Below are 13,146 nucleotides of genomic sequence, written 5' to 3'. Positions count from 1 at the left end.
GGGCTGACATTGATGAGCACAGGAGACACAGGTGAAAATAATCAGGAAGCCTGGAATGAGAGAAAGCAAACGTAAATAACATGCATCTCTCTAGCATTTCTGTCGGTGCACAACAACAATAGCTGTGCCTTATTTTAACTGAGCTATGCCTGTGGCAAGCTATTAACAGTGGAGCCTCACTTTAGAGCGTTTACCGCAATCCATCTTTGGTGTTATGAAGTAATGAGCTCGTGAACTGTCTACGGGAGGGCGGGGGGAGCCTCGCTGCGGGGCAACTGTGGACCTCTGTTGCCTGTCAGCGCAACTTACATGATGCCGTTTAAAAAAAAATGGGGGGTGGTGCCGGTCGGCCGTTCTGTGATTCTCCAGAACACACAGATGGCCAGTCCCCGTATTCCACCGGGTCACCGCGGTGCAGACGGACCCGCTGGAATACAGGGTCTACCGCGTTTAGGAACCGTTAAGCAGAACCAAAATTGTGTATTTTGTACGGGTACCCGGTACCCGGCATTTTCTTATCGGTTCTCATCTGGAACCGAGTTTCGGTTCCCAACCCTATTTGCTAGTCAAGCCTTCAGGATATATATGGCGGATATGGAAATCCAACAGTTCTTTCACCATGTCTGCATCCATGGTTTGCTGGCCCTCTCTAATATTAAGCCCTACACAAATGCTGTCCCTCCAACACACACACAGGCAAACAACTACTCACTAAATTACCACACAACACACAAGGACAAACAAACACTCTATCACATTCAGTACTCGCGCACAATCGATCTTTCTCTGTCGAATCTCACTATTCTATCGCTATGTATCTGTCTCTCGCTCTAAATGTCTCTCTCGCTCTAAATGTCTCCCTCGCTCTAAATGTCTCTGTCGCTCTAAATGTCTCTCTCGCTCTAAATGTCTCTCTCGCTATGTCTCTCTCGCTATCCTCATAAAGTTGTGTAATTTCCACCGGTTTATATAGCCCTAGAGACAATCAAGGAGCAGATCACAGCTTGTCCCAGATGATCAGCTGTGGCCAGCTGTGATCGATCATCCGTGTGTGTTCCTGTTATTGTTTACTTCCTCTCTGCCTTCTTCTGGTGATTTATCTGACGTTTAGCGCTCCGTCTTTTAACCTCTTTTGCTTTCTCTTTCTTGATCCTCCTTAGCAACCTTCATTGTAGTCCTTGACAGTGGTCTGTACTACTGTATTAACGTGTCACATGTTAAGAATTTATCAGAATCGAGTATTCAACTAACCCGTGTAATAAAAGTTGTGAGTAGCCTTACTCCTCTTCATGCCTGAAATAACTAAATGGAGGCCCACTTTAGAGAACACGTGAATTGTAAATAAATACAGAGACAACATAACAATTTGGAATGAACATTTTATTGGGGTCACAAAGGTCAAAAACAGGATAAAGAAAAAACTATGGATACTCACCTGCTCACCGTGACATACGGAGGTTTCACGAAAGTTACATGGGAAATAAGCCCCTCCCACACCTATATGAACAGCGTGTGGAAGCCCTTTCCAGCTCACTCTGTCCTGATGCAGTGCAGCGAATGCATCTCTCTTGCGCACGTGTACACGCGTATAGCTGCATATCCTCCTGAATGCTGAAAACTCACGCGCACAGCTACATGTTCCTATAATACACACTGCTTGGATTTGATCACCTTTCAGAGCTATCCTGGGGAGATTGTTTAGTTATAATAAGCCGAAACATTCAATGACTCCTGGGTTTACTACTGAAGATGTGTATTAGAATTGTTATACGTGAGTGATAGTGAAAACACTAATATGATAGCTATCACTCAACGTAATTACATTTTTCTTGGGGCCTAAGGTGAGAGTTGGCCTGCCTCGGTGGTGAACAAGGATGGCCAGAGCACTCGATCTTAGGATCCAAGCCTCTTATTCCCTAACGCAGCCAGTGCCCCATGTTCTCATTTCTGTGGTAGGTTGGCTCTCTCCGATGGCCTCTCAGGGGTCGCTGCCTGATACTCTCTCACCCTCAATCGAACGCCAATCCTAACCGCCCCCTTTTCCAGGCTATAACCTAAAATGGACGCCCACGTGCTTACTCCTCTGCATGCCTGAAATAATTAAATAGAGGCCCACTTTAGAGAACACGGGAATTGTAAATAAATACAGAGACAACATAACAATTTGGAATGAACATTTTATTGGGGTCACAAAGGTCAAAAACAGGATAAAGAAAAAACTATGGATACTCACCTGCTCACCGTGACATACGGAGGTTTCACGAAAGTTACATGGGAAATAAGCCCCTCCCACACCTATATAAACAGTGTGTGGGAGCCCTTTCTGGCTCACTCTGTCCTGATGCAGCGCAGCGAATGCTTCTCTCTTGCTCACGTGTATAGCTGCATATCCTCCTGAATGCTGAAAACTCACACTCACAGCTACATGTTCCTATAATACACACTGCTTGGATTTGATCACCTTTCAGGGCTATCCTGGGGGGAGATTGTTTAGTTATAATAAGCCGAAACAATCAAAGACTCCTGGGTTTACTACTGAAGATGTGTATTAGAATTGTTATATGTGAGTGATAGTAAAAACACTACTATGATAGCTATCACTCAACGTCATTTAATTTTTCTTGGGGTCTACGGTGGGAGTTGGATCTGCCTCGGTGGAGAGCAAGGATGGCCCTGACTCGCCTTAGGGGACCCGTGTTGTCACACACCTGTACACATGCCCTTCAATGGGCACATGTCGAATGTATAGAAAAAAATTACCCCAACTTTTTTTGCCACGGCACACTAAAAATAAGCTGCAGGATCATAACTGGCCGGAAATGGGGGTCCCTAGAGCATTCCCCCTCAAAGATAAAAAAACATTCAATATTTGGGATTTTAGCGTAATTCACAAAAAGTCCGCCAGAGGGCGTACTGTACATTTCATGCAGAAAGATTGCATCAAATGGACAACATTTATAAAGCAAGCAGAGGGCAGGAAATGTGTGTTTTTAAGTGTCGGTTAAAGATGTTTAAATGATACTGATACTACCAGAGGACAAAAGGTCTTTCTATTATGGGTTAATGTGTGTGAAAAGTCGGGGAACATGTTTAAAATGACTGCAGAGTGGTGGCTGTTAGCAGGCTGACTCAGTTCACTTGTCTCAGACACCCAGGGTGCTTATGCTGACTTTAGAAGGCAGGAAAAGTGTTAAAAACATGGGTACATTAGTGTTGAAAGTCGGGGGAACTGTTTTAATTCAGGAGACAGTCATTCAATGAAAACTGGTAGTTCAGAATGTGCTATTTCAGCAGTAATAGCAGAATCTGAACATGTGCCAAAACTACACTTCCTGTCGTCCTACAGTCTTGCCAACGGTACAGTTGGATGCACAGTACATGAAAACGGGGGTACAGACTGAGCCTGAAGCAAACAGAGCTTCCTATGAAAAGTTATTAATTAATAGCAGAAATATGCAATTTTGAGTAAAACACACACACATGTGTGCCAAAACACAAGACACAGAACCAGGGTACACACACACCATTTGTACCCGGGAATAGTGTTCAAAACCTGGGTATATTAGTGTTAAAAGTCGGGGGGACTGGTTTAAATCAGGACAAAGACAACCAGGGTGAAAACAAAGTGCTGTAAGTGTCTTTACTGTAGGGTATTTTTATTATATGTACAGCACTTTGACTCGACCAAAAATCGTTTAAAAATGTGCTATATAAATAAAACTTGATTTGATAACGTTTTTACCCGGGAATAGTGTTCAAAACATGGGTACATTAGTGTTAAAAGTCGGGCAAACTGTTTTAAATCAGGTGGAGAGGGTCATGCACTCATTATTGTTGTTTTTAAATAGTGTACATTTGGCCTTCTCCATAGGTTTTGGCAGTCTTGTGTTTCTTGACATGGATGACGTAACCGTGGCGGGTGCTCCTTTTTTCCGCATCATTCACCTCTGAATTAGTCATGTTTGCGTAGACGCCCGCACGGTGACCATAGAGCAGGGACCAATGGAGTGAGAAATAGCCATATAATAGGTACCGGTCGTCTACAGATGGGGAACGCTCCATTCGATCCAAGAGCTCTGGGATGCACTTGACAGGCAACAATACACTTTTGAAGATCACTATAGCTGGGCAGGCTATCTAGCTTAAGCCTCTTCACCTGGAACTGGTGGACTGTCACGTCCCTATTCATGGGCACCAGGCAAGCTTTCAACTCCCGCTTTATGTTAGCCATGTCAGACCGACTGAGCCTGTTCGCCTTTACATTCGAGTCCCTCAGGTATCGAATAAACTGCAGTATATTCTTTAGATAAAACGCAACAGTTGTGACGGCAAGGCTGCTGGTTTCTCTGAGGTCATATGCCCAGGCACGGATCTTTTGAATTGTCTTTCAGGAACAGCCAGCCAGTCTGACAGACGGGGAGAGTCTCGCCCCATAAATAATAGAAAAAGCTTGACCCGGTGTTGTGCCAAATTATGCACCCCCATCATGAAATGCCCCCCTTGTCACGGGAACGCGCATTTCTAAATGACACGTTTACACCTTAAAACGATGTTTAAAACGAAAAGTAAACGTTCAGGGTTTTTATTAATGGTAATTTTCAGACTGTGAGTTGTTTAGTGGTAGCTCATATAGTCTTGATTCTTTTGGTTAAACTTTTCGCTCCGTATTTGATGGTAGTGGTGTCGAAATGAATTTGTCACTTCCTTTTCAGTTTTTTTTTAAATCTTTTTCTTTTGTTATTGTTACGTCCTGTCTGTATACACGTGCTTTAAAATGTATTGTTTCATTTTACATATTTGTCATATAATAATCAAAATATATGTTTACAAATGTTACATAGTCTTTGTCAGCATATTTTTGCCACGTTATGCACCCCTTGCTATCTTACAAAAATAAAAGTGTCACATTCATGAAACTTGCTCCATTCATTGGTACTAGTCCTACAACTATACCCTGAAAAATGCTTGAGGGTGGGAATAATAGAAACATCTTTTGGGGGGGGGGGGTGCATTTTATGACAGGCCTGGTTATCACAATATGCCCCCCGTGTGTGTGTTTTCTTGCTTAAGACAACACATCCCTGTACATAGCTTTTAATTAGACACTAAAAGATCAGTGTAAACACAGTCAGACGTGATAAATACCATCCATTAGAGTACCGCACAATTTACACAAGTTATTTGCAGCATCCTGTGGTACGTTCAATTTAGCTGACTAACCTTTGACAGCATACATCATCACAATGGAGGATTTTAATACTTTCTTCCATTAAAGAGCATGTAGTATGTGTCTCATTGATGTAGGTATTAAGGAGTTTAGATTACTTATCCCCTGGTTGCTGATAGTTGAGAAAATACAAACTGCACATGCAAGTCATGTTAGGGGATATTTAATGCATCATCAAGTTAGAGAGGCATACTATCTGATCATAGAGTAGGGGTATGCTTGCAGGTCTGTCTGGATTATAAATGTAACTTGTTTAAAAATAACTAGTAGTTAGTAGGCATTCATTATCATCTGTCATCACCTGAACCCTTTTTAGCTAATCATATCTGACCAAACTATGATAAATGTTAACTGCACCGTTCAAATATTTCAGATAAACCTGCAAAATAACGGTCATATTGAAAACCTATCTGCTAGGAGACGGGGTAAGGGTAGGACCCAAATGCAGACTACAAAACAAGGTAACAAGGTCTAGAAACAAAAGCGAGCTTTATTCCCAAAAGCTGCACAAAAACATGTCATGAAACACATAGGTACTACAAAAACTGACCGTGACCAACATGGTGGGAGACAGGAGAAACAAACATTTCAAAACAAAACAGGAAACCAGAGACAGAAAAAGACAAGACAAAACACAACACAGACAGATTGTGACATAACCCCCCCCTCAAGGGACGGATCCCAGACGTCCCAAAAAACATAGTCCAACATTTCCAAAAGGGTGGGTGGAGGGGGTCCGGAGGACGGGCCCAGAAGGGTGCCCGGGGGCAAGGCAGAGTCCAAAAAGGGGCGAAGGCCACAGCGAGCGAACTCAGGGGGCCGGGCATGAGAGCAAAGGCAGCGGCTCTCAGGGGGCCGGGCTCGAGGGCGAAGGCAGCGGCTGGAAGAATCAGGGGGCCGAGCCCGAGGGCAAAGACCGCGGCTGGAGAACTCAGGGGGCCGGGCTCGAGGGCGAACAAGAAGGCGGCGACGAGACAGCTGCGGAGGACGGGCAGGAAGGCGCCGACGGGACAGCTCCGGAGGACGGGCAGGAAGGCGCCGACGGGACAGCTCCGGAGGCCGGGCAGGAAGGCGCTGACGGGACAGCTCCGGAGGACGAGCAGGACCCAGTATCGGCCGGACAGAAACCAGAGCCGACGGGACAGGCGTAGACGGAGTCCTGAACATGACATGGGCTGGTGTCAATGGGACCCCGGATGGAGCAAGGGCTGGTGTCGACTGGACCCCCAACGGAACAGGACACAGAGTTGGCAGGACCCCTGGCAGGACAGGTGTCGGCGGGACCCCCAACAGGACAGGATATGGTGTAGGCAGGAAATCCGGCGGAGCAGGTGTCGGCGGGACCCCCAACGGGACAGGACATGGAGTTGGCAAGACCCCCGGCAGGAGAGTAGTCGGCGGGACCTCCAACATCACAGGACATAGGGTTGGCAGGACCCCCGGCAGAAGAGTAGTCGGCGGGACCCCCAATGGGACAGGACATGGAGTTGGCAAGACCCCTGGCAGGAGAGTAGTCGGCGGGACCTCCAACATCACAGGACATGGAGTTGGCAAGACCCCCGGCAGGAGAGTAGTCGGCGGGACCTCCAACATCACAGGACATAGGGTTGGCAGGATTGTTGGGGGGAACTGAAAGGCTCTTACTATACAGGTTACTTTGCAGCCCAGACATTTCCCCCAAAACACATTTAGACGCGATCGCAACACAGAAGTACCTTTCAAATCCCATCATTAAGACCTTCTAAATCAAATGTAAGACTTTTTAAGACCCCGCGGGAACCCTGTCATGATATATTGCATGGTCAATGAATACGCGAACACCAAGTCTTGTTCGTTCATGTGACAAAGTTAATCTTTCATTACATAAACTATCAACATTATAAAAACAAATGTAACTTTTTTTTTGACAGTGTTGACAACTTTGCCTGCTTGACAATCCGATTCTTTCTGCAATAAAATCAACTACAAATGTAATTAAAATAATGAACTCTATTCTCTAATTTGCACTTGAAAAATACATTGCAATATTTGTTGTATATTACATAGTCGCAATTTGTATACTTTTTATATTAAAATGGTATAGTGATACTTCTGGTGATCCCCAACCCTAGCAGTAGCACACACACGTGTTCATGCACACACCTATTCTGGGCTGCAGGATGTTCTCCACTTGATGAGCTGCTGGTAGATCTGGATGGCCAGGTCGCTGATCACCTTTTGGTACTCTGCCAGGTTGAAGTTGGACAGACAGTGTTCGTTCTGCCTCGTCGTGTTGTGCTTCATGAAGGCCTGACACGAAGACACAGGCAGATACAGGGTTACAACTGTTCTTGTTTAATTAAAAACAATAATGTAGAATTCTAACAATCCTTCTTCATGACTGTGTAACTATTTGAGAGAGTTTCTCTGTTTGTTAGGTAGCGTGGAAAGGGTAGGACCCAAATGCAGACTACAAAAAGGGTAAAAAGGTCTAGAAACAAAAAGCGAGCTTTATTTTAAAAGCTGAACAAAAACATGGCATGAAACACATAGGTACTGTAGCACAAAAACTGACCGTGAGCAACATGGAGGGAGACAGGAAAAACAATGAACCGCCCAGGCACACAGGGGAAGACAAGACTAAATGCAGAGAGGGGTAATCACAAGACAAGACACAGCTGGGGTAAGGGAGGCAGAAACACAAGGGCAACAGGTGAACACAATCAGACACACCAGGAAAAAGGATCAGACAAGACACAAGGAGGAAAACATTTCAAAACAAAGGTGGAAAATGAAAACATAAATTCAAAACATAAATTAAAAACCGTAACAGAACCCCCCCCCCCCTCAAGGGACGGATTCCAGACGTCCCAAAAAAACCCTAAAAAGTCCAAAACCTCTAGAAGGGTGGGCGGAGGGATGCACAACTAGGGCCAAAAGGGTGGGTGGAGGGGTCCGGAGGACGGGTCCAGGCCGACACCCCGGGGCACAGCGGAGGACCCGGAAGGGGTCCCGGGCGGACGGCCCGGGGGCAAGGCAGAGATAAAGGAGGGGGTCCCGGGCGGACGGCCCGGGGGCAAGGCAGAGTCCAAAAAGGGGCGAAGGCCACAGCGGGCAAACTCAGGGAGCCGGGCATGAGAGCGAAGGCAGCGGCTGGAAGAGTCAGGAGGCCGGGCTCGAGGGCGAAGGCCACGGCACTCAGGGGGCCTGGCTCGAGGGCGAACAAGAAGGCGGCGACGGGACAGCTCCGGAGGCCGGGCAGGACCCTTGTCGGCCGGACAGGAACCGGAGCCGACGGAACAGGCGTAGACTGGACCCCCAACGGAACAGGACACAGAGTTGGCAGGACCCCCGGGAGAACAGGTGTCGGCGGGACCTCCAACAGGACAGGACACAGAGTTGGCAGGACCCCCGGCGGGACAGGTGTCGGCAGCACCCCCAACAGAACTGAACATGGAGCTGGCAGGACCCCCGGGGTAGCACGTGTCGACGGGACCCCCAACGGGACAGGACATAGGTGTCAGCTGGACCTCCAACGGTACAGGACATGGGGTTGGCGTCGGCCGTAGAGCCAACAGGACACCGGGGGCTGGCGTCGGCCGGTACACCGAGAGGACACGGGGAGCTGGTGTCGGCCGGAGAGCCAACAGGAGACGAGGTGCTGGAGTCGGCCGGAGAGCCAGTACTGGAGCCGAAACTGGAGTCGGGACCATGGCTGCTGGGACCGGAACAGAGGCCTGGACCATGGCTGTATGGGCCGGTTCTGGAGCCGGAACCATGGCTGTTGGGGCCAGAACTGGGGCTGGAACCATGGCTGCTGGGGCCAGAACTGGGGCTGGAACCATGGCTGCTGGGGCCACGGCTGGAATCCTGGCCTTGCGTCTCCTAGAGACCTTTTGGAGACTCCGTGGACCTCCAACAGGACAGTAGTCGGATCCCAGGAAAGGGTTAGAGGCTTGAGAAAAGTTTCCAGGACTACTTGAAAAAAGTTGTAGCCACACACGGCAACAAACCCCTGAGCCAGGGCTTGCGAGCAACCTCCTGGCGTGCCTCCTTCAAAGCAGCCACTCTACCCCGTATAGATGTGGCGTCATACCAGGTATAAAAAAGGTACTCTAGAGCAGTGGTTCCCAGGCAAGTCCGGGTGTGCCGTGGGATTTTGTGACAACCATACGTTATTATTGCAATATACAACTACACAAAAATAATTATTTTTTAATTTACTATATCAGTACTTTGTATGCACTCATTTCATAATACAGAGGCAAACTCTATACCTAAAAACAATTCTTTAAAAAAGAATCCTCACAGAACCCCATATTTCGCTGTTAACGCAGTTGCAGGTGGGAATTATAAGACCGTGACACATCGAAGGCTGAAGGACAACATTAAAACAGAGAAACACGCAAGAGGGAAAATTGAGCGCTTTCTTGTGCGGAGCAAACCACCAACCACCAGTGCAGACTGCCGACAACCCACCACCGAAAGAAAAGAGGAAAAAAACTCAGCAGACAGTATCATGAAAGTTACCTGTCTTATGGCACTGCAGGCGAGCGGCAGATTTTCCCTACAAATAGACGAATCTACTGACAAAAGTGGGGCTGCCCAACTTCTGGCAAACGTCAGATATGTTGATGCTGACTCTATCAAAGAGACGTTTTTCTTTTGCAAAGAAATGGAAAGCCATACTACGGGAGAAGAAATATTCAGGGTAACTAATAACTATTTAAAAGAGAACAGTCTGACCTGGAATATGTGCGTCAGTCTTTGCACAGATGCGCGGCAAGCATGACGGGGAGAGTGAAAGGATTTATTGCTAAGGTGAGAGCACAAAACCCACATATCGTGACAAACCACTGCATTTTGCATAGAGAGGCATTAGTTGCCAAAACCATGCCCCCGGAGTTGACTGAGGTGCTGAATCAGGCTGTGCAGATGGTGAATTACATCAAATCAAGGCCCCTGAAATCTCGCCTCTTCTCCCAGCTGTGCGCCGAGATGGGAGCCAACCACCAAAGCCTGATCCTCCTCAATTTTTTATTTTGTGACCTGTCTGGTTTAAATGAGTGTGTTGCTGCTTTGATGAAGCCTAATTTGATAAAGTTTCAAATTAATTTCTGAAATATTTCGTTAATAAATATTTCATGAGTAATATAGTTGTCTTTGTCACATTTTATTTGGCATTAGTAAATAATTATACACATTTACAGATATTTTACATGATATGAGTGATAACACGTGTTATAAGGGCTATTTTGCACAATAGGTGTGCCTTGAGATTTTTTACTTGTCCTTTGGTGTGCCTTGGGGAACCACTGCTCTAGAGAGTACCCAAGACGTTCCGCCTGTAGAATCAAAAAATCTGAATCTGCTGAGTCCAAAGCTGGTCGGTTCATTCTGTTAGGTAGCGTGGAAAGGGTAGGACCCAAATGCAGACTACAAAAAAGGTAAAAAGGTCTAGAAACAAAAAGCGAGCTTTATTTTAAAAGCTGAACAAAAACATGGCATGAAACACATAGGTACTGTAGCAGACAGGAAAAACAATGAACCGCCCAGGCACACAGGGGAAGACAAGACTAAATACAGAGAGGGGTAATCACAAGACAAGACACAGCTGGGGTAAGGGAGGCAGAAACACAAGGGCAACAGGTGAACACAATCAGACACACCAGGAAAACTAACGACAGGAAGGCAAACACAGGAAGAAGGATCAGACAAGACACAAGGGGCCGTTCTCATTTCATCAAATTCCCCTCCTCGACTCCTATCCTCGAGACTTAGTCCCGCCCATAGGAGATGCGAGCGGAGGAGCCGAGGAGGGGAACCGAGGAGAGAGGAGGGGAAGCAGCAGGCGGTTAGAGAAATGAGAACTCCTCTCCTCTGAGCGGTCATTTTAAAGAGACGTCCATTAATGATGACAGGAGGCACAGCAGCCCTCTGTCTGATGGACAGATGTGTTCATGACGACTTATATATTTACTTTGAATTCATTCACAGTGCGGTATAATGAGACAATAACAGGCTACAGATGCGAACTAGCCCTAGTGGAAAAGCAAAAGAAAACGGGCCGGGTTTGGCACGGCACGCTTAAACCGTGCTACGTGCTGCAGTGTAAAAGCGCCATAAGTGTATGTTTTGGTTTTGTGGCCCTTAAACCAGCTTTTAAATTAGTTTAGAGGATCTCTTAGTCAAACCAAAACACAGGCCGTCTCAGCATACGTCGTAAAACTGTTAAATTGGACAACATTGGGTTGGTTGAGTGACCCATTGTCCTTATTGGTTGTCAATAATATGCGCCTTTACAATGGGTGATCCAAGGCCCCACATTTTTTCCAATTATATTGCTTTTTCACAATTAAATGTGCTGTTTTTTATTTAAATTGTATTTTAAACTCTACATTTTGGAATACAAACAACAGTTATTTCCCCAAAAAAAGTTCTCATGTGGTAATATATGCTACAATGGTGAAACCAATACCTCAAATTGAAATATATATTTAGTTTAGAACTAGCTTTCCCTTCAACATGACCTATATAAATAAATATTTGTCTGATTTTATAGAGTGGTTACTAAAACTCTCCCTTTAAACTGTAGATTAATACTGTAACAAATTAAAACACTACCAAATTCACACATGAATAAAAACTCTAAAAGAATAATTTGTAAACATGATGAAAAGATTGAAGAATCTTTTCTACTCTGTACTCCTAACTCCAAAACACCCACTGCTTAAAGTGTAGTGAATATTTCCATCATGTCTCCCTCTTTATCCCACAGTACCCTCAGTGTGTTTAGGTTTATTTTCTCATTTTACTTTAAAGGGGACCTATCATGCAAAATGCCCTACAATATATTATTCAAATATAGCATGATAGGTCCACTTTAATAGTTTCTTCTTTACTGCTATTTTTAATTTACCAATTGATTAATTCATGGGTAATACAACTTTTTATCTTTACTTATTTATCAAGTCAATTCAATTTCTTTAAATTTGGTTCTTTTTATGTGCGTTTGTGAATAAGTGTGTTTATGTGCAAACTCACTCATTCCGATTGATTCCCTTCCCGTCTCCTCTGGTTTATCTCGAGTCATGACCCCGGCCTCCTCACATTCTGCTCGACCAACTCCTCTGATTCTGACTTCTCCCCCTTTGTCCATCAGCTCTTGAATCCATCCGCTGTAACTCTTCTATGCAGCCATCTGCCCAGTTACATCTGCAGCCCCCACCATGCCACTGTTCTTGTACTGCTTTGCATTTCATCTCCTCCTTTACAGTCTCTTTGCTGTTTTATGGAGCTTTGGTTCTGGCTGACACAGGTGGAGATTGTTCTGTATGCAGTTCTGGATGCAGTCTTGTTGTTGTTGGTTCAGCTCTGGTTCTCTGTCTGTTCGATGGAGAAGCAGCAGTCTCCTGCTTGGGTTAGGTCTTTGTTTGCTCCGGCGGGTCGGGGTCTTAGCCGTCTGAGGCAGAGGGACAGTCCAGGTCTCGGGACGCATTACCTATAGAAATTCTAGCACACTGAGGTTAAATAAATCCAACCCTTTCCAATCTTTTTCTAATCATACTATCTGTCTTGGTTGTTAAATGCCATCTTAACAACAAAATGAATGTCTCCTAATGATATTACAGAACTCATTTTAAAAAAATTATTTCAACCATTTGTAACATATTTACTCAAAACAACTTTTTCAGTAAACCATTTTCTCCTATAAAATGAAATACTCACATATTTCAAGCTCCATATATTTCACACAAGAAGAAAATCCCCACATATTCTCCAATATTTTAAATCCTACTGTTACTTAGAACAACAGTAAAAACCACCAGAGAGCATACTAACAGATCACAACAATGTAAATTGACTCAAGAGTAGGCCTATGTTTTCTTTTTATATTATAATTATTAATATTATCACTTTTAGTGAACACTTATTCGTAT

This window comes from Trematomus bernacchii, unplaced genomic scaffold (genome assembly GCF_902827165.1).
Source record: "Trematomus bernacchii unplaced genomic scaffold, fTreBer1.1, whole genome shotgun sequence".
NCBI lineage: Eukaryota > Metazoa > Chordata > Actinopteri > Perciformes > Nototheniidae > Trematomus > Trematomus bernacchii.
Note: the sequence above shows the minus strand (reverse complement) of the source record.